The sequence below is a fragment of the Psittacula echo genome, assembly GCF_963264785.1.
Source record: "Psittacula echo genome assembly, chromosome: 7".
Taxonomy (NCBI): Eukaryota; Metazoa; Chordata; class Aves; order Psittaciformes; family Psittacidae; genus Psittacula; species Psittacula echo.
Genome location: NC_137740.1, coordinates 33,509,861 through 33,532,986, shown reverse-complemented (window position 1 = coordinate 33,532,986; position 23,126 = coordinate 33,509,861). Strand labels below are relative to the sequence as shown.

The 23,126-nt window shown below is 37.8% G+C and overlaps 1 protein-coding gene across 5 annotated transcripts in view; it reads left to right on the top strand.

Moving 5' to 3' along the window:
* The window catches only part of NLGN1 (neuroligin 1), a gene marked incomplete at both ends in the record, with an annotated part of 333,502 nt that overhangs the window by 30,293 nt on the left and 280,083 nt on the right, over positions 1–23,126 (top strand). The window lies entirely within an intron of this gene.

Below are 23,126 nucleotides of genomic sequence, written 5' to 3'. Positions count from 1 at the left end.
TGTCTTGATGAATATTAATTGACACTTACTTACCTTTCCACAATTCTCCTACAAAACAAGTGATTTCCTAAAACCAGTAATGAACTGCAGTGCTGTTATCTTGGTACCATTGTCAAGAACATTTGAGTCTCAGTCTTTTACCAACATTTATAGCAGGCTGGGAGGTTTCATAATCAGAAAAATCACTTTTGGGATAGAAAGCAAGCTACAGATTTGGGATCTGAGTTCACAAATCCATTCCGTTTACTAATCTGGGAGTTTCTGATGGCTTGTGAAATAAGTGGAAGGTCTCTTCTGTCCTGTTTTCATTGGTTTGTGCTCTACATTTATGCACCTCTGCAGATGAAATTGTTGATAGTTGATGACTTTATTGGCAGCTACAGTGAAAAAATTATAAACAATCCCAAAATACAGTCCCTGAATATCAGTGGTAAGCTGGGACACATCAAGGTAGCAGTATTTCTGTATGAACTTATTCAATAATCCTAAAGCTCTGACAACCCAAAGTAGAAACCAGATATTTTTATCAGGCAATGCACTTGTGTTTACTTTACCTAGAGGAAGCAGGTGCATTTCTGCAAGGGGATTTTCAGGTATGGTTTAAGCTTATTCCATCTGACCCTAAAAAAGGAGTGATTTTCAATTACTTCAAGTCAGAGATTTTTCCATTTTGCTTTCCCTGTTCCTTTCAGAAATCACATTCTTCTTCTTTTTGTGTTGTAAGTGGCTGGCTTTTTTCTCTCTCAAGCCTCACCTCCATCACTCCTCATAAGCTGTCACTGTACTGCAGAGATGGAGAGCGAGGCTGAGCACCAAGGTCTCAGTGCTCATTCCCAAAGGGCTGCGTGTAAGTGATGCGCCACATAGCATCTGCCATCACCCACCAGCTGGAGCATCACCGCTGTGATCCTCCTGCTTGTGACATGAAGGGTGAGACTGAAACCTGGGGTGACTTTCAAGCCCAGGTTTCTGAGGCAGATTGCATGTGCTGTGCTCACAGCTACTGTCTCTGTAAGGCATTTTATAATATTCATATAGCTGTAGATGGCACTTTGGTTTGTTTGGGTTTTGCTTTTTCTCAACATGACGCAAAGAAGATAAAAGGCATACATTTCTTAACAGAACACTTCAAGCCGCAGTTTAGCACTCAACCTCATAAAATTACATTTAAATGTGTTTAACTTTTCCACTGCATGCACGTGCATTGCTTCCTGTTGCTTGCTCCAAATAAATGAAACCTGACATTATACTTTCTCTCCTGACAATGTGCTACCTGTTTCCTTTCTCTCCCTTTTGTTAATCCTCATAGCCTCTTATTTTGTTCTCCCAGTCGTGCATTGCCATTTACTTTCTCACTAGCTGAGAAGTGGACAGTTCAGAAGCAGAAGATACAATATGAAATTATTTTTACCAGAAAATTTAATGGAAAATCTAAGTAATTCTTCACCAGCTACTGCACATTGGAAAATAGAGCACAGTCCACAGAAAAACATGTGATAAAGTACTTTGTATGTGGTAGTCAATACACTGATAGCAAAGTGGTTTTATCCCAATTCGGAAAAAAATGTTGAATAATCAGTAATGCATAAAAGACAAAGTTCTTTTCCTTCTCTCAGTGATGACAGTGGATGCTCTTGACATGAGTTATGTTTCTCAAAGACAATAAAATTAAGTAAAGGAAATTTCTGCATGAGCATCATCAGGATCAAAACACTGTCTGCTGTCTGTAATTTCTTGGTGTCTAAAGCAGTTTTGACAGGTATAAACCTGACAGTCAATGGTCAGAACACATATAATACATCTTTCATGTGCTGAAGTTAGTAGGTCTAAGGTGTCCCCGGGGGTAATATGATGTAAAAGATGCTCATGGCACTAATGTACTCACAGACCATTAGTTCTCTGTAGATGCTAGACTTTAAAGACCTATGTGTGAGGAACATACTCTGCAGATACCCATATTATACTGCAATTCTTCATTTTCTTAATGCAATTTCCTGAAGCTGTCCTGTTGGTCATATGATGTGCAATGAAGAGTAGATCTCAGAAAGCCATAACTCTGAATAATAGGTCACTTATTTTGCACTAAAATATTTTGGGCATTGCATTCCTCAAACAAAGAGCGGAGGTGAAATTTTAAATGTAAAAATGATTTGTTGTAGTCAGTTTTGACAAACAGTATTCTGTAATTGTTTCAGTGCTTTAAAGAAATAAGCACAGAAAAATTAAATGCTATCATTACGAAGCTTTTTTATAGTCTTTTTGCCTGTTTTCCAATTCTAATAAGGTACCTATGAAAAAATGACTAATAAAGCAATATATAAGCAATGTTACCAAGAAAGCCTTTTCTCATTAGGTTGAACACCCCACTATTGGGTACGAAGATTATTTTTTTTTTATCTTCTGAAGGTAAGTTTCGGATGAAATGTGAAGAATCTATAAAATGATACATAATGATGAAGAATTCATGTCTCATATCAAATTGTGTTGCCATTTGACTAGTATATCATGCAGTTCAGTGGCAGCAGGTTTAACAAACGTGTCAGCCATCATTATTAGAGCATCTGAAGGGTCATCTTTCTATTTGAGCAGGGTAGTCCAGTAGCTTACAGTATGCACATAATAAAAGATGATGTGTGGGATCTCCGGTAATCTTTTTGATCAAAAATCAGTTAAAATAAGTTGCTGTGAATGTGACACTAGATACAGACAAAATGAGACACACTTGACAGTTACTAATTACAGCAGGCAGCTGAAAGACCTCTGTAGAGATACAGAGGACAGAAATGACTAAATTAGTAAACTGTGTTGACACACTCACTCAATATTTTCTAATGTGCAAGCATAGCATATTTCCAGGTCTAGTGAACCTGACAGGCGTGCGTTACTGACACTTTATGAAAATGAAGCTGAGAATATGATTTTTATTCTTTTTATTTTTTTTTATTTTTTTATTTTTTTTTTTTACGATTAGAGTAGTTGAAAACTAATTATCCTAGCAAAATGGAATGAACAAGCTGTCCCAGCAGGGGAAGCTTGCACTTATTTGTGCTGCTGTCTGAGTTCAAAAGCAGCCTCTAGCTAGATGCGTTTTAACTTGGGGATGCCACCAAGAAAATGCTCCTGTTCTTTAATGCGAACAGGTGCTGACTTCTTTCCCACTCCCTCACTTCTTACGGTGCCCAGTGGGATTTCTACATGACCTTTCTTTAGAGCAGGAATTAAAAAAAAATGTAAATCTGGGATAAGTCTGCCGTGCTGTATCTCACTCACAGAGCTCCGAGCTCCCTTGGCATATGCACTTCTTTGGGACAGTGTCCAAGAACAGCCGTGTTCAGATGCCTGGGGTGGAGGCAAGGAGCTTTATTTTGTTGTGTTTTTTTCCCTCCTCTTTTGATCTCTCATGAAAAGTGCCAAATGATCTTGTCATGTTGTGAGTGATATGGTGTATGTTTCATTCGGCAATGTGTATGCCCACAGGAGGTTAACTGGTTCCTTGTAAGAGATCCTGAAAAAACCTAATCCAGCTGCATGACTGTTTTGAAACTGAAGCCTGCATGAGAATCCCAGGGTGTTGTATCTTCTGGTTTGGCAGAACATTTGTGAGTGTTTTTAAAAATAACTCTTAAGATTTTATGAGACTGAACTTGTTATCCTTTACCACATCACGAAATTTCCCTACATTTTCTTAGCAAGCAATTTTTACAGCCTTGGACTTCTAATTGGGAAAATTGGGACTTCTTTAATGCCAGTGCTGTATTTCAGCTAATGGAAGAATCTGACATACCACTGAGGTCAGCACTTTCTAGCATGTTTATCACACTGTTTTCAGTCATGGGTTGTGCTCAAACCTCTCTCTTCTTTTCTGCAGTCAGACTTGCCAAATCACATCTGTTTTTTGCTTTACAACCTCTCTGGCATCTGACCGTGCCTCACTTTCTTCTTCTGTGAGCTTAATGTCTCTCACAGTGACATAAACTCCTCTTTAGTCATTACTTTATTCATTCTCTTGACCTTAGCCTCACCTGGCTTGATGTAAACTTATTTCTACTTTCTTTGTGTATGATTGCACCCAGGTCTTCCCAGAATGGAGGGGGACAGTGCAGTGCACACATGCAGACTGTGCCCACTCGTCCTTTATCTGAATGTTTGATTTCTCTCTATCTGCTGTGTGAACTCCCAGGCTTGTAATTTTATTTCTTTTTCTGTATTGTATCCTCTTCCACCGTGCTGTGTGAATGCAGAGCACCATAGGGCTAATGCTTTTTTTCTGACCCCTAAATAGTAGCTAAAGTTTATTGTGAGGTTTATCAGAAACTAGCTGCCCGTGTCTGAAGTCATACATTTAATCAGATTTTGTATCACTAAATTACAGACTTAATGCTCTGTTACTGAACTGAGCATGAATTCGCAGCATTTCATAGGTTCTTCACAGGTATTTCTTCAATACTAAGGTAACTTCTGAAAAACTGCTTCACATTTCCTTGGTGAAATTACAGTGCTGCTAAAGGAGCTTTGCCAACAAGAAGGGAAGACATAGACCAGCAAAGATAATAAAAATACAAATGGTTTTCAGCTGAACATCATGTGTGAGCCAAAGCTGAGGACTGAATCACAGATTCGTACTGGAAAAGATCAGAAGGAAACATAATCCAATTTGATTTTCTGTCCACAGACCTTCACCCAATCAATCCTGTGGTATAAAGCTGCTGTTTCTAACCTAGATAAACTCAAGTTATTAGGCTGTGTTGCTGTTGCAGACTGAAGACTGATTTTTTTCTCTTCTAGAAAATGATGATATAATTTTTGAGGAAATAGAAAATATTTCACTAGTTGATTGTTAAATTGTTCAACAAATTGCACATGGTATGAGCTTGAAATGTGCAATACCCCAGAAGAAGCAGGTTAGGGTGGAATGCAGATGACAGTAGTGCAAATTGACTAGGAGTTTACCTTTTGCACTTACAGTGAGCCAAAAGCAAGATAAAATCTCCGCATGATACCTGCATTAAATATGAATCTGAGAAATTACACTGCATGTTTCTCCATTTCTTCCAAATGAGGTATACATAAAATGCCTTTTGCTTTCTATTTTGATGTAAAGAACTCTTGCTCTATATTTCATTTTTCATTTAGATAAACACTAATCTCTCCATCTCTTGACATTTGCATTTTTGTGGAGTTCAGAGGTAGTTTTTCCGTACAAATGCTTTCTTTCACATTGGGTGAGCTGTGACTGGTGTTCTATGACATTTTCCCCTTACTATAGACTGTTCTGTATCTCTTAAAGGCAGTGAGCCATTCTAGGACTGATGTGACAAGACATGACAGAAAATTCCACTGAATAAAACAAATTATACACTAGAGATGTGCTGAACTGACTGAAAACAATTTGAACACCAGAAGCTTTGGAAGGTGCTGAGAAGGTTGAGAGTAAAGATATTTTCTTATTGATTTTATTTAAAGTGTTTTGATGTACTTGGTGTAAATCAGTGATCATGAGTTCTCTGGGGCTGTCCCCTTCAGGTTCCTTGCTCTGAAGGGTTTGCACAAATGTATGTGAGTGAGCTGAGCCAGTGAGTTTCTTGTAGCTGATAATGAGTCATTATGATTTTGACTCATCTTGGAAAACTTATGTATTCATATTTTCATTTTGTGTTTTACTGGATAAAATTTACACAGAATAGAAGTGGGTGATATATGTGCCCAGGTTTTAATTCACAGTTATAATCAAGCAATCACATGCTTGTGTTGCAAACCAAATTCCCAAATGCATGCTAGATGACCAATGGAAAAATGTTGTTAAAGCTAATTTTACTTTATATAGTGATAAAGAATTTCCTGTATAATAAAAGGAACAATGAAAGACACAGTTGCTGTGGGAAAGTATTTAAATACACCCAGAGGAAAGAGGAAGAAATCTAGGAAATGAATTGAGGATTATTTGTCATTCATGTCCTCCAACTTCAACAATAAAAAATTTTTACTTGATTCTTCTTTTACTTCTGCCAATTTTGAATCATTGTATGTTAGGTTCTTTTGTGAGGTACTTCTGATTTGTAAGTAGATGAAGGTAGTGAATTATTGCCAATAAACTAGGATTGCCATTTACGTGTACAGTAACAAAGCATAAATTTTGTTTAATGTGCCTTTAAGAATGTGAGCTGAGTAGATGTGCTGCTGGCAATGAATAATGATTCATATCATCAGAATTAGGGTCCGTTTGTCTGTCTCATCTTGTCATGTAAATGTTTAAGAAAACATAAAGTGGATAATATGGCAGTCTGGCAGCAGTCTGCACTAAGGTCTGCAAGTCAAAGGGTTCTGCATCGGAAGAGGGCATTTCTGTGAAGAGTGTGTTTTCCCTGGTACCATTTGGATGACAGACATGGAAGTATTGCTGTTTTTTTAAGCCAGGCAAACTTACACCTACTAGCAATAGATCAATACTATTGGGAAAGGCAGTGAAAAGCAGGGGATGAAGATATTTTACACTTTATTTGATGCATTTTGATCCATAGTATGCTGAAATTAATCCCTATCATAATATAAATGTTTGAAGTAATTGCCAGAGAATGTCATTTGAGCTTTATACTGACACCTGTTCAGAAGAAAATTGCAGTAAAGCATTTAGGCAACAGCAGATCTAGTTTAGTAATTAAAAACTCGAGTTTAATTAATATATTGGAGATTTCTGCCTTGCATTGATGGAAATCAATAATGACCATTAGCAAGGTTGTAGAATTCCTTCCTTGAAAGTCATTGGCATATTGTTATTGTTCCCGTCTTCATTTGCCTGAGTGTATTGGCAGGAAATTGTCCCTAGTAATCCTGGGTTTGCACCAGGATTTGACCTGCCAGTCTTGCTGGACTGTTGAGTTTGATGACGAGAGTCCTGTTTTTGAGGCTCTGTCTGCACCAGTTCTGGCTACCTCCTATTACCTATTAATTCAGTTCTTTGATATAGGTTACAGTACTTCTCATTGTGTTCCTGTCATTTGAAATTCAGTAGAACCTACAGACTGAAATACTCTATTGGCTGAATATGCTGCAGTAATATTTAGGTTTTAATTGCATTTCTGGGAAAAAGTAGAAACTTCAGTACTTGTCTCAGTGGAAATAAAAAGTAGATTGCAACCCTGATTAAACTCCAAAGCAGCTGAATAGATGATGCTCTTGGAAAATACAGAGATCCTATTGTTTATGCATATTGGGCATATCAGCATATGCGCATTATGCTGGTAGTACCTAATTCCAAGTATTAATTCCAATTATATTTTTAGACAGATTTTCAGTGATGCATCCATGGTGCTTCAGGAGCAAGCCCAAAAGACCCATAGAAGAGAACCTACCATCTCTTGTTGTGGTCAGTACCAGATGCTTCATGGAACAGCACAACTTTTTATACTTGGACTGTACTATCACTGATGGGTCAATCAAATTCATCATTCACGCATGACTAGCTTTACATCTTAATGTGTGATATCAAGGAGCCACTGTAATTTCTCTAGACATTGAAATGTCTTTGGTTTTTTCTAATTGGAATTAGCAAAATCTGTTTCTTTGTCTCTACAACAATTTTGTATGGGGAGTACAGAGAAGCATATATTCCCAAAACACGGTGATTCATTTTATTAAATTGATCATGTCTCCAACTTGCAGTTGGAGAGCATCAAATTTTGTGAAGTTGGTAAAAATAATTCTGCCCCTGTATGTGCCATTTTAACAGTGCTGTGCATGTTTTTTTCTCTCCCACACGACATTCTGTGAAACGATCTGTTAGTTGTGAGCAAAATTATCAGCTTTTGCAAATTAGAAACCAGATCCAGCCATCCACAAATGACAGATTTCTGAAGAGCTTTAACAGGAAAGACACAAAGAAAGAGTTTATGGGGCTATGTAGACATGGGTGTATATGTGTGTGTGTAGTATATGCATACATCAAGCATCATTGTTCTAAGTAGGTGTTTGCATACTTCTCAAGAGACTTGAAATACCAGACGTAGAATACTGCATAGGGATATAATTTTTATGCCAGGAAACGAATCTGTATTAGCAACTGCATAATAATCTGTAGAATATATCTGACTGATTTTATTGAAAATTCTTCAGGCACAGTGCATGTGCCTTAAGTATTTTCATTCTTGTAAATTAGATATTAAACATACCTTTTTTCACAGACTAAACTTTTTCCTCTCCTGTAGTTCTCATTAGCTTAGTAATTCAGGTATGGAGGGTTTTTGGTTTTAAGAGAAAGGACTTGTGTTGCATGACTTTCAAAGACTAAAAGGAAGAAATACATGTTGCAAACCAAATGATAGAACAGAAGATATGTATCCATAGCAGGTTTAGAAATAACTTTCTTGTGGCCAGTTCCAAGTACTCTGTATAAAGGCACTGTTTACCATTTTTGTTGCCATTAGAATGTTATTTTCTAAAAGATTTTTTCTTTTTTTCTGTTTTCTGATCTTCTTGTATATCAAGAATAATCCTACTTGTTCTCTTGCCCTGAGTTTGTTTGGTGACATGTTCTGCTGAAGTTTAATTGAAGTTTAATTCAGGATAGTGGATATATACAGCTCATATTTCAAGGTTTCTAAATAGCAAACAGCTCATAAAATAGTGTCCTCAAGCTCTTCAGAATTGCTTTTTTAGAAAATTAAACAAAAGAAATAACTCTAAATGCCAATATTTATTCACAGTGTAGTTTAGCACCTGGTATTAAATGGGAGGTGCTAATAGTGAATCTGTGGAGGCAGTGTCATAATTTGTAATCTAAATACTTTAAGAACCACAAGGTCTTTCAACACAATTAGTAGAGAATATTGAGCCCAGCCAGAAATACAGGATTCATCATTAAATTCAGAGGCTTCTTTATCTCTGTAAGTCTAATCATGTGTGCAGAAGACTAATTGTTAATGGCATAGGCTTTATAGCTCTTAGCTTTCCTCTATTTTATATTGAATGGCTGGCTTTGTGAGAAATAATTAGGTTTTATTGTTCTATCTATTGTTCTACCTAAGTCTTGTTGATTATCTTACAGTTTTACGAATTCAGATTCAGAGAGCAGTTAGTGGTAGTGATGATGTTTCATTTTTAAAAAGTATTAACAATGTATTGTTATTTTTCCTTCTTTTTCCTTTATATTCTTTTTTCCTTTCTTGTGACAATAATAGATGTAATAGCTCTAACTTTTGATGGAAAAATGTCTGTAATTGACAAACTAAAAGCATTTGGGTTTGCAATATGCAGATTTAATAATATAATTTCTTCTGTTGGCACATGATTTAATGATTTGTAGGACACCTCACCTGTGCCTTTGCAAACAGAAAATGTAAAGCCTCAAGGCAATGACAGTGTACTACATAATCATATACTATTTCCAGTGATTTACAAGCTCAGTGTTTGACCTTTTTTTGGTTGAGTGAGTTATGGTTATGCTTAAGGATTAACTAGCTTTCTGGTATTTGCTCACATAGAAGAAAGATTTGCTTATCTGCAGCAAGGGTCATCCACTCTGTGATGACATCTCTGCAGAAACACCTCTCATGTTTTTCAGTTTAGAAAATCTTAGAATTAATATAAACTGTGGTTCTGTATGCAGCCAAGGGACTCTGTAAGGGACGTTTGACAAACCTGTTGCTTATAGTTTCAGAATGATTTTAGAATGAGATTCTTGTCCCATATGTGCAGTAGGGAAAAACAACTATATGACCAAGAAGTCACAGTGAGATGCATTTCTCTGTATAGGATGCAAGATTATGTATCTTTTGTTGAGGTCTGCATTTTATGTTCCCCGTGCATTTCCAAGGGTTTCTGTTAGTGCCACAGCGTGCACACCCTCCCCTGTCAGTGCCTTCTTGTTAGGATAGTTCTAAAAAACACGGGAAAATACTTAATATTTTCTTTCTTTCTTCTACCATGGCAAATTCATAAATAATTTTTACTTGGTCACCCAGTATTAGTAGGTCCTGACATAGACCCAAAAATCTGCTCATCAATTCTTGGGTAAATTTTAATTTAGATTTATTTTCATCCTAAAGACAGAACGCTACAAATAGCTGTGGGAGTTACTTAAGAAACAGCTCCAAAAGGGGTTGTTCAGTCACTAGACTTGAGGAAAAGTTCTTCCTGTTTTAATGACTGCACTGTAACTCAGATATTGACATCTATTTACAAAGACTTTAATTGTTACCACTTTCCTGTGGAGATTGGGAACATTAAAACATCACAGCTAGAGCTGTTTGTTAAAATATACTGGGTTCAATAATCTGAAGTGGAGACTGTGAAATGCAGGACTCTAGGTGCATAGGAATGGTCTTTAAAATCCCTTGCCCAGTACAAACACGTTCATATTTATTTTTCCAGTGTTTCCCTGTGTTCCTGAAGTCCTGCTTTCTCCATAACACAGGTTCATCTCAGACCCAAGGCTCTTTGGAATCCTCAAGAAAGGTGATATTTTGTCTACATCTCCTTAGTAGTCCTATTCAGATAGAGCGTGGTTGATGTGATACCTGCACAGAATGTAACTGGGGAATCGGTACTTCTGAAATTTGTACAGTATTTCAGTAGATAGGACACTCATCCAGGCTTGCAAGACTGAAACTCTTGGCTCTTTGTGACCTTAGAGAGATGAAATCCCTATCTTTCATTTTCCATTAGGAAAATGCTCTAGGTATTCAGCATGGAGGGTGTTGTCTATTCTAGTTAGATCTGTGTCACTCTGCAAAAAAACCCTCCTGGTTCCTGGACTGAACAGACACAGTATGTCCGTAGTTTGGTCACTGAGGCAGTAGCCTGGGTTAGCAGAACTCTCAGTCTGGTTATTAATCCAAGTATGGTTTAAACTGCCATTGGGCAGAATCCTCCATGTAAAAATTACGAGCAGTCCCCAGAAGAGGGATCAACATGCAACTGACTCTTTCTAGCTTGCTGTAAATAGGTGCTTTAACCCCCAGGTTACAGAGTATTCTGCCTATCTTTGGCTCCAGTTAATTTTAACATAGAGATGTTTTCCACGCAGTTATGGAGTGTAGAGAGTGCTTCTGGCTGAGAGCAGGTGGTCGGAGCATTACAGAAATGGGTGGATGATTAGAGTTTGAACCCTTTCATGCTGAGCATGATGTGGAACATTTACCTCTTTCTCTCAATAGTGTATGAAAGAAAAGGACTCATTGCTTCTTTCCATTATGCTTTGCTTTTTTTTTTTCTTTCAATAGAAATGACCCTTACTTTTTAAAAAAGAATGATCTAGGTGCATAAGTGCACCTAGATTATTTTGGGACTGGCTGTAGCAGTTCAAGAGGTAACCACTATGCTGCCTTTTTGTGTTGTTACCTTTTCCTTCTAAGTGATTACTGCCTCCACAGCAGACACTCTTGCAGAATCAGCCACATTAGCTGCATCAAACCAGCATCAAAGGTGTTTTAAACTTACCTGTTTGACTCATTACTGAGCTCGTCTTCAAACGTTCACCCAGCCCAACAATGGGGCTTTGCTTTCTGCAAAGCAACTAACAGAGGAGTAGAGACAGCATGGAGTATCAACTTCTTGCATGGTTTCAGCTTGGTGCCCAGAGCCCATCTGCTGGCTTACAAAATCACAGAGGATGCTGGTACCCTGAATTCCTGTGATGCTGGCAGCCCAGAGCAAGGCACTTGAGCCTTACAAGGAAGTGGGATTTATGGCACTCACTGCTTCAGCATTCCCCATTAGCTATTTGAATGTGCTAGGTATTGTGAAACCGTACCAGAACACCTAATTTCCCCACATGTGCTACCAGAAAATAGCTCTTTAAAATGCCATGGGTTGCAGTTTGGAAGTTATGTGCTTAAAAGTTAAGTAGTCACATAACCAGCATGGAAGTGCCTAGGTCTTTTTCTATATTCAGATCCTCATCTTTTTTCTCTCATTTATTGCATTTATCATACAGTATTTAGTAAAAACAATGAAGAAAAAAAAAAAGGACCAAGCAGATAGGTTTGCTCTATCCCACCAGTATGATAGAACAGTTAAATTAATGGCTAAATCTAATTAGGAAATGAAAAATTACAGCTTGTCTGCTGCCAATACTAAAGCCAATGGACTGTGAGATAGAGCTGTGGTTACACTCCAGAATTATCTCACCATTGTTAAATCTTAAGGTGGCTTTGCTGCCTGCACTTGGAAATAAAATAATCCTAGCAATTATGGCTTTCAATTTGTGAGTGGTTTGAAATGTAGTGGCTTTTACTATAATAAATGGATTATTGTATGTTGACAAAGTACAGGTTTAATTAACAGTGACAGATAAAGCTCCTGCATTTAGAAGCTGTTTATATTAAAAATTACCTGATAAAAAGGGGGTTTTTTTTAAGCATTCTAAGTACTCAGTTATGCATTACCATCTTGATCTCATGCCATATGTATTCATCATTGCATGGGTGTTGTCTGGAATCACAGCAAGTTTTTCTGAGACATTAGACTGTAATAATAACTGATAGATCAATGGCCTGATTTACATATGCATTATGGAGAAACTGCTTGTTTGCATCAATATAATTTAGATTATATGCATTCTTTTTCTGAAGTTAATTTGAAAATATGAATTTTCCAGTGACAGCTCAGTAGTCTTCCTGTTTAATCACTTAATTTCCCTTATACCTAAGAATGACATTCAGTGAAATGAATGAGAAATGATAACTTCAGGATGTCATTGTCCTTACTGACTAAGAGCAAACAAACAGCCCAGGAGAGGTCTGGGGAGCTGTACAAAATACATCAATCACAAAAGCAAAAGCTAATTACTTTACTTTTTTTTTTTTCCCCTTTAAATAAAATCAAATAAACCCTATGTATTTCACAATCACATCAAAAAAAATCCTAGAATGGAAAAGAAATGTGCCACCTGTCAGAACTAGAAATGGCTTTTTTTTTTTTTCCCTTTGAACATTTTGGTTGTTTTTTTGTTTTTTGTTTATTTGGGCTTTTTTGTTGCTGTTTTTTGGTTTTGATTTTCTTTTTTGTTTGTTTGTTTGGTTTAGTTTTTTGGGCTTTTTTTTTACTCAGCATCGTATTATGCATCATCTGGATCACACTGTCCTAATCCTTCAATGAGTGGAAATTGCAAAGATGCACTTTTGATGTATCCCAGTGAAAACAGTTACTGAAGTATTTTCATAAATAAAAAGGGGGGGACGGGACGGGGGATGGTATTCATCTTTTTTGTCAATTCCCTACTTTTTATTAATTTTATCCAGTTCTGCAATTCCAGGTAGTGAAAATGTCCAAGGGAATGCAAATAGGTTGAGAGGACAGAAATTGATGGGAGTGACTTAAAGCTTTCCATATTGTTGCTCTCTGTGTGATACAGCTGAATGGACAAGGTAGGGAGAAAAAAACCCGAGGAATTAAAATGAAGAGCGGAATGGACAAGATAAGAAGCAGGGTACCTGCAACAAGGATTGTGCTGGTGATGTTAGTAATTTAGTCATATTAGAAGTGTTAGCAGGTACTTAACTCTTTGGTAATGTAATCAGACCCTTTAGAAATGAAAAAAAAAAAAAAAATTACAAAGATACTTTGAATTTCCATCACTGTTTGTGTCTTTACAGATTCCTCCCACCAAGGGTATTTTTTATTGTATCTTCTGCTGGTATGCATCAGGTCTTTCTTTAAAATAGTGCTATTCTCTACCCATTGCATCCTGCATCAACCCTGGAAGCTCAGTCTATTGCCTGAGGGTATCTCCCTCAAGATCTCCTACCTTCTTCTGCGTGAACTACATGTAGCCTTGCTGCTGCTACTGAGGATTTTACTAATGTGAACTGAATACCTAGTTTGTTTGGTAAATGGATTTTAAGAATGAAAATGTGATTTTTTTGTTTTCATATGCCATCAGTTTAGCACATACGTCAGATGTGTGCTGATAGGAGCAGTAGACATGATTTTAGCCTCCAGCCTGTTACTAACTTTAGTTTGGTAGCAGTTCAATCTAGTTCACTTATTTGGCTTGCCTCTGTTTCATGACTAAAGATCTAAGGGAAAAATGCTTAGAGTCCCAGCATCTGTTAATTTAAACTATTTAAAATACAAATGAATCAGAAAAAAGATTTTAAAACCATTTTCTCAAATGGTTTCCTCCACTGACTGTGTCTATATTGAAAATTATTGAAATGAATTTAAAATTTGAAGTTACAAAGCAGCCATTAGGAAAGGATTTTTAGTCAACAAATAGCATACCCCCTAGAATACAGTAGTGTGCTCTGCTGGTGGGAACATTCAGTGGTAAGCTTACCTATAAGTTATCATTCTTTTTTAGACAAAACCCGAACGGCTGCTTAAAATTGTTGTATGTCATGGATGCTACGCATGCAGTTAAAGTCTCCATGAGAATGCTACTTCTATGGTTTGTAGGCACTACAGGAAATTTAACTGAAGAAGTTTGGGTGGTGTTATAAGATTATGGGACATAAAATTAGAGATGTTCCTTTTATCACATACTTAAAAATATTATCTTAAAGTGCTTCCTAATAGTTCCTTACAATTTTGCCTTGTTTTTCAAAGAAATGTCCAGTTCTGGGCTCCTCAGTACAAGAAAGACAAGGAGCTACTGGAGGGGTCCAGCAGAGGGCCATAAAGGATGATCAGAGGTCTGGAGCATCTCTCTTATGAGGAGAGATTGCTGAGTTTAGAGAGGGGATTTCACTAATGAATATAAATATCTCAAAGGTGGGTGCCAGACTCTTCAGTGGTGCCCAGTGACAGGACAAGGAGCAATAGCTATAAACTAAAACACAAGAAGTTTCACGTCAATATGAGGAAGAACTTCTTTATGTGGCAGAGCATGTGGAACACGCTGCCCAGAGGGGTTTGGAGTCTCCCTCTCTGTAGATGTTCTAAACCCACCTAGACATGTTTCCGTGTGACCTGTTCTAAGTGGCCCTGCCTTGGCAGGGGGTTTGGACTAGATGATCTCCAGAGGTCCCTTACAACCCTTATGATTCTGTGATTCTGTCTTTGAGGACAAATACATGAAGAATCGCTTGGTAACTAGGGTAACTACAGAGATTTTCAATTACCAATCTACATGTTCATTGATTTTTCATGTATATCTTTCTTTTAAAATGTTTTATTGAAGTATTACTAGATGAAGTAGATGCATCTTCTGTTTTGGCTCTCTTCACGTTCTCAAGAATTTGTTGTTCCTTTGGGTACTTTTCCTTTTGTCTCTTTTTGTTTGTCTCTCAAACAACTGTTCCATACTGTGGGGACAATAGCACATGCTAGAATTACATTCCCCTTATCCCAGGCCTAACCACTGACTTTCACCAAGTTCGTGCATGATATGAATGTTTCTTTTTATTTTGGATATGAATATGTATTTTTATTTGTGTGTGTATTCCTAAACATATACTCACAAATAAACATATACATCATGGCTTCATGTCTACACAAAATTATAACCTTGCACATTGTACAGGAGTAAAAACATATGACAGTACATTATTGTAAGCTGAAGAAATTGCAACACTTTCAAAATTAATGTTACTGAACTGCATGTTTGGTTAATATTTTGTAGTAACAGGAGTCCCACATTAAGCCAAATGAACTGGTTATGAAATTTGGATGATAAATATTAAATTTGCCATGTTGCCAAACTGATGTTGCCAATAAAAAAAAATTAAAATATTGAGGGCTTATTCAAGGACTGCATGAATAACACCTTGTTATAGCCCAGTCTTTTCAAAATTTATTGATGCACTATCAAGCACGTTTTTCAATTAGGTAAATATCACAGTTGCATCTAACACATCAGGAAGTCAGTCTTAGCTCAGTTTCCATGCTGAGAGGCCAGAGGGCTTTTCTGTGGAAGGAAAGGAAGCTGACATAAACCTTTAAGGCGACACAGTTGATTGCCTTTTTTTTGTTTGCTGCTGTTCTTCCTTCTTTCTGGCCATGCAAATAGCACCAATTTACATTATAAATGTATGCAGATAATTTTGACTTCTGTTTATGTCACCATTAAATGTGACCCTTTGTGATTTACAGTTGCAGTTTTAGTCTTGAATTAATGTGGCTGATTGCAATTATTCACCTTTGTAATTGAAATAAAAGTAGAAAAGAGAGGTTTTCTGGATTTTTTACTTTCTGTACAAATGTATCTACACTGGTTTTGAAGTAAACATCTCACTGTGGTGAGTGGGACTGGAAGACAGAAGAGTGCCAGTTTTTTATGCAGTTGGAAGAGTAAGAGGGGGCATGGCCCTGGAAAAAAAGTACAGCTTTCTACCTGTGTCGCAGAAAAATTTATCTGTAGAAATACAAAACTACAAGGTACAGTCTTTTATTTGGAAGAGAATTATTAAATTAGCCTCACTTCTTTTGTAGAGGTACACAATCCTTATTTTTATTTTACTGTATTTACAGTATGCAGTTATGATTGCCTCTAAAAAGCTGTGGGGTGTGAAATGGAAATATATGTATTTTTTGCATTAAAGGGTTCAGAATTGCTTCTTCTGAGGAAACTGTCAGTGATGCCAGAGAATATGAAAGTCAGTGTAAAGCTGTTATGCTAAAAACTTACTTTCCATTCAATTTCCCTGCCTCAGTATTTAAAATCTTGATAAAGCTTGAAAGTTTAGAGGTGACTGATACAATTATGAATACAGTGACTGTTCAGTTAACTGGCGGCACTTTGACTAAAGGTACCATTTATGAATTATTCATTGATATATATTCCATGATGAATAGGTGGAGCTTGGTTGTTTAGCTCATTGAAAAGCATATTCAAATTGTTTTAGTAAATTTGTAACAGATGCTGCACTAGCAAATTGTTATGAAACACATTATAATGTGTAGATATAACTGAAGCAATATATATCATTTCACTGTTATTCAGTGTCACTGTTTTCTTACATCATTTCTCACATCAGTGTAACACTGAATAAAGTAGGGTTGGATCTTTTTTCTTCCTAATTAACAGCATGGAGTATAAAACCGTATCCTATTTCTAAAAGCCAGCTCCATTAAAATCAGTGGTGAAATTTCCAATATCATCACCATGTTCAAAAGTAAATTCAAATTTCAGTTCTGTAAATTGGTATGGGTTTCTTGATTTCACTCTAAAAAGGGGTTTATAGACTGAACAAGAATATTGTGGTTAAATGTGTATTTAAGTTACTTCTTCATTGCTATTCCCAAGCTACACTCAATAAGGCATAAATTACTTGTTTAAGTTTTCAGTAGAAGTTCAAGTCTTAGTTGTGTTTATTCAAGCTCTTCTCCTGCCTATGAAATAATTTACAGTGAAGAAGCTTCCTGTATGAGTCTTTGAAGTCCCTACAGGCCTTTGAACTTCCTTTCCTACTGCTCCTCTATCGACGGGGGTGATGGTGGACAATATTTTCTGCTGTTGTCTGTCTCCATCCTTTGTCTTGAAGTCACTCAAATTCATTGTTCTCTCTAAAGGGGAGGCTAATCCTGCAGATATGTGCACCATACTCTCTTTTGAAGTCTCCCACTCCATAAATATTCACATCCATGTGACCCATGGATGACAGTAGGACTGAGGTCTTAGTTTGGAAAGTATCATTACTGTGGTTAAGATCTGTCTGAACGCACCGAGAATCCAGCAGTCAATGCTATTTTGGATTGTTTTCATGTGAATGTTCAGTTATCAAGGGTCCCAAATTAACCTTCTATGACTCTGCGAACATGGAAACGTTGCAGTTCGAATAGTTGTAAAAAGTCCGTAGTTTAATATATTTGATCTTGTCAAGGGTCCCACAGGTCCCACAGGACTCGCATTTAGAGAATTCAGGAAAGCAGATGGTCAATATTCATGGGAGGGACTAAAGGTGATCAGGACATCAAAAAATGCGATACAAAATGCAAGTTTCCTGTGGAAAAATTAATGTGGAGTAGGTGGGGAGAAAATTACAATGTACCATTGAACCAAAAGCATAGCCTCTTACTGTGGTTGGGGTGGGTGCTGTTTTGAGAATGTAGGTGCATTGTTATGTAGCCTTGCTGCCAGACACCACCATATTTACTGTGACGAAATTCGTGTTTTCAGCTTCATGACAAAAAGGATATTTACCCAAGAAAACTCTTCCAGGACAGTCTATGCAAGAAGCACCACACCTTGAATGATATTTTCCCAGAATTTCTCTTCATAGCTTTCAAATGCATTATAGGCTTGCTAAACTCATTGTTACAAGTGAATTTGCAGAGGACCACTGTATACCAAGAGAAGCCAGCTTGTACAGAGCAACAGGCATAAAATTTGCAATTGCATTTCCACCAGGACTGTAAGAAATAGTTCTCACAACACAACTATCAAAATTCATGGCTCCTCTCTCTGTCTATCTCAGACTGCAACATATTTCATCCAGTGCACCAAATGTCTTCAGGGAAACTGTGGGTGAGAAGAATCTCTGCATATTAAAATGAAAACACAGACAGTTTGTGAAAAAAAAAAAAAGGAAAATCGTATTTTTCCAAACACAGAGACTTCATTTCCAACCTCTTACAATTCCTTAGGGAAGGTCTTCAAAATACCTTCAAGAAACTACATTAGGAGAATAATTCACATCTATTGGACACTAAAACCAGGGACTCAACAGTGGTTTTATTGCACATTATAATTTCGATTTCCATTAATTCTTTGTATTCCAGAGACAACGATTTCCTGACTCTTCCCCCTGTCCTGCTGGAATAAATTCCTAATCATTTTGTTTTAGTCCCTTCTGTGAATAGTGAACATGTCTTTTTATTAATTCTTTAAACAACATGGTTGAATGTGAACAATTTGTCTTAACCATGTTTTGCTTGAAGGTTACTGCTGCTATTCCAAAAGTAAAGGAAGCTTATATATGTCTCATTTTTTTTTCTCACAACCACATTACCTGTTTTAATAAAAATATACTTGCAGACCTTACCTCACTTCTATTCTCAGATATTCTCAACCAAAGCAATAATATTACATCCTATGGAAGAGAACAGTGAGCCTTTTTCACTTCTTGTGGCACTTTGGTGTGCAAGCACATATGCACATGTATGCATGTATGTGCACATACGTATGTTCAGTGGCTGAATGGAAATGCAGATGTTTCTGTATGTCTAGATCTCATGTCTGAAAAATTGTAGTTTTTATTTTGTGAGTGCATTGATACGGCTTGCAGTCAAATAGAAGTCATTTTCAACTGCATTTGTGAAAACACTTTTTTGTTCAGATACAGGAAAAGACACCAGCAAATGGCTGATGTTGCATGGTTTTGGGTAGTGAAGGCGTTGCTCTTCTCCAAATGTTACAGCTGCTAACTGAAAACCTCGGGGCATCTGTGCTCTGACTCAGCATCTGTATTTTAGAGTTTTTAATTTCCAAAATGATGTTGATAACTCTTTCAGATAAGGATTGGTTCCACAGCAATCTGGTGACTTTTCCAACACAACAGCTAAATGCAAACTGTTAAAATGTAAGGGAAATATCGTTTGATAATTTATAGTGTTAAATAATGAGCTTTCATGGGCAATTTTCCCTGAAGTAATATGATAAAAATCTTCTTGGAATATTCAGATGGCTGAACACAGCAAAATTTTTAATGGCAATATAGCTCATGGGAGACTATAGAACTTCCTTTGAACCCAAGGACACGCATACTTGTGAGGGTATCTTAGAAGATTGTTTAAGAAAGCCATCTCATGTTTGGGAGAATATGTTGCATATGGGCAGGAAGCTTCCTCAGTTACTTAAGGTTCTCTCTAAAGTCATTCACTGGCTTTAGTGTAAAGTGTTTGATGGGAAAAGTGGTGTTGAAGTAATAGCTCTGTAAGGTTTCATTTTTCAGTTGTTTCCAGTGCTCTGTTCACAAGTAAAAATGACATTTTTTCCCACCTAAACACACTGCAAAGCTGACAAAGAATTTGAAGCTGTTCTGTCCTGTCATCACTAGGAATAAACTTCCTAAAACCTAAATGGTCCTGACTTCCACCTGAGCATCGTAACCTTCAGCCTGTGCCCTCAGCTGACTGCTATTTTGCCCAGCTGATGCCTGTTAATGCAAGCGTAGTTGACCAGGGGTTAGTGCACAAACACGTGGATTTGCAGTATGGAGGGTTGGTTTGTCTGTCTGTTGCAAGCTTCTGTTTGTAGCCTGGTTGCAGGGTGGATGAGACCATGCTGCTTCTGGGCAGGTTGGTGCTTGTGTTGATATTTCAGTGAGTACTGGTCAAAGGTAGCTGGAGTAATGTTTAATGACGGTAGGGGTGGCACTGAATGGAGAGCAGAAAGGGGAACTTGTACCTGTTTTCATAAATTTGCAGGGATGCCTGTGCTCTAGTACTCTAAAATAAAAGCCCTGAGCTTTTCATTGCTTCTGAGCCCATCTGTGCCAAATGTGACTCCATCTCTGTTTCTTTAAGCCTTCCCAGACACTGTATCTGCTGAAAATACTCATCCTTGTCTAATCAGGGGACAGGGAAATTGTTATGGTAATGGGGCAGAATAATACTTTTGCTGTCAATGGGTACAAAGGTTTTCTGAGAGCTTTTCAGTAAAGGCACAAAAATAATTCATTCTGGGTTGTTAATCATCATTTTTAATTAAGATTTTTTGCTTGTTCTGTCTTTTGCCTGCCTGTAACTTTCAGATGAGTAATTGCCACATATCTTTAGAAGGATATCCTAGCAACCAAAACATGGGGAAGACAATAAATGAGAAAGTCTACAGTCCGGTAGTTTATTTTAGCAGATGTTAATCAATGGAACTGCAGCTTCAATTGCAAAGCCTGAATTTCTTTCTTGTATTTTATTTTTTCCCACTGGGTACCATTACAATTTACTTCTTATTAAATTACTTCTGATGAGTCTCATCCCTTCACTGCATTATTGTGGACTGTAGATTAAACAAAACCTACCCTAACAGAAGTATAAGCAATGTAGTTTTATTTTTGATGCCAAAGCTACCAAGTGCCTTCATTGACTAGCTGAACTTGGTGTAATTTACTCTGAAGTGTTGCTTATATCCTTATATAACCTATAAAAGGTTTCTAGAACACTGAAAAGTATCACTAGCAACAAAAAAATTAATAAAAGTCTTTTTCCAGGACTGAGGTGCACAATTTTATATTCACCAATATTTTCTTTCCTGCTTTCCTTCTCAAAGGAATTGTATCTTTTGCTTCATGTGTTTCATGGAGTGCCACAAGCTTGCAGAATTAGTTAGCTGGATCTATATTATTTGTGGTAGCTGATGAAACTTCAGAGTAAGCTGACCCTTTAAGGTGGTGCTTCTAACTCTTTCACTAGATCAGCTGCCAAGATGATATTTTTTATCCCAGTGCAAGGTGACTGATAAAAGTGCTCTCTACATAGAACTGATAAGAAATGAATAATCTTGCAGACAAAATATACAATCTTTGCAAGAGACAGGATTATCACTTGTGTGAGGTAGTCCTACTGGGGAATGCAGTCAATTGAGGAGAACAAATTTGTGAGCCAATAGTAGGTAGTATACAGGGTCCAGAATCACACCTGAGCAGTAAGATAGCAGGCATAGAAGATTTGTCACTTCTATACTGTGTTAAAAAAGGCAAATAGCAGCAAGTTTAGAGCAACTAGTTAGAGTTCTGCTGTGAGTGGTTGTCCTCTCTGAATGCTGTTGTCCTTCAGCAGTGGAAGGCCAGTTGTGGTTCCCTGAGATAGCTTTCCAGTGCTAGAAAAGCTGTCTGTCTTTTGCACTGGCCTATACAAGCGAAGCAGCACTGGTCTAGAGAAATGTAGATGTGTGAGAAGTGTTTATTTCATAATTTCCTGCTTTGCATGTTCATGAACTGGTATCAAAGAAATGTTGCAAAATCCTCCTGTATTTCAGTTGTTGCTCCTACCCATTTCTACCTGCTCCTTTATTCCTATAGCTGCCCTTTATCTGTTTTCCACCTTTTGCCTCTCTGATCAAAAATTCTTGTTTCTTGCGCCCATTCACAGAGATGGATTTATTCTCTCCATTGCTTCTTTGTATTTAGTTCATATTCTACTTTTACTCTCCATGTTTCTTCCTTATCTGTGAATTTCCCCACCTCAAATTTTTGTATCACTTTCTTTTCTTGCCCTAAGTTGGCACAGCTGCCATCTAACTTTTCTTATGGAATCATAGAATCATAGAATAGTTAGGTTTGGAAAGGACCTTCAGATCATCTGGTTCCAACCCCCCTGCCATGGGCAGGGACACCCCACACTAAACCATGGATGGAGCATTCACAACCTCCCTGGGCAACCCATTCCAGTGCCTCACCACCCTCTCAGTAAAGAATTTCTTCCTTATATCCAATCTAAACTTCCCCTGTTTAAGTCTGAACCCGTTACCCCTTGTCCTATCACTACAGTCCCTGATGAATAGTCCATCCCCAGGATCCCTATAGCCCCCCTTCAGATACTGGAAGGCTGCTATGAGGTCTCCATGCAGCCTTCTCTTCTCCAGGATGAACAGTCCCAACTTCCTCAGTCTGTCTTCATACAGGAGGTGCTCCAGTCCCCTGATCATCCTTGTGGCCCTCTTCTGCACTTGTTCCAACAGTTCCATGTCCTTTTTATGTTGAGGACACCAGAACTGCACACAATACTCCAAGTGGGGTCTCACGAGAGCAGAGTAGAGGGGCAGGATCACCTCCTTTAACCTGCTGGTCACGCTCCTTTTGATGCAGCCCAGGATACGGTTGGCTTTCTGGGCTGCGAGCGCACACTGAAGCCGGCTCATGTTCATTTTCTCATCGGCCAACACTCCTGAGTCTTTCTCCGCAGGGCTGCTCTGAATCTCTTCTCTGCCCAACCTGTAGCTGTGCCTGGGATTGCTCTGACCCAGGTGTAGGACCTTGCACTTGGCATGGTTAAACTTCATCAGGTTGGCATCAGCCCACCTCACAAGCGTGTCGAGGTCCCTCTGGATGGCATCCCTTCCGTCCGGCGTATCAACCGAACCACACAGCTTGGTGTCATTGGCAAACTTGCTGAGGGTGCACTCAATCCCACTGTCCATGTCACCGACAAAGATGTTGAACAAGACCGGTCCCAGCACCGATCCTGAGGTACACTACTCGTTACCGGTCTCCAGCTGGACATTGAGCCATTGACCACAACTCTTTGCGTGCGGC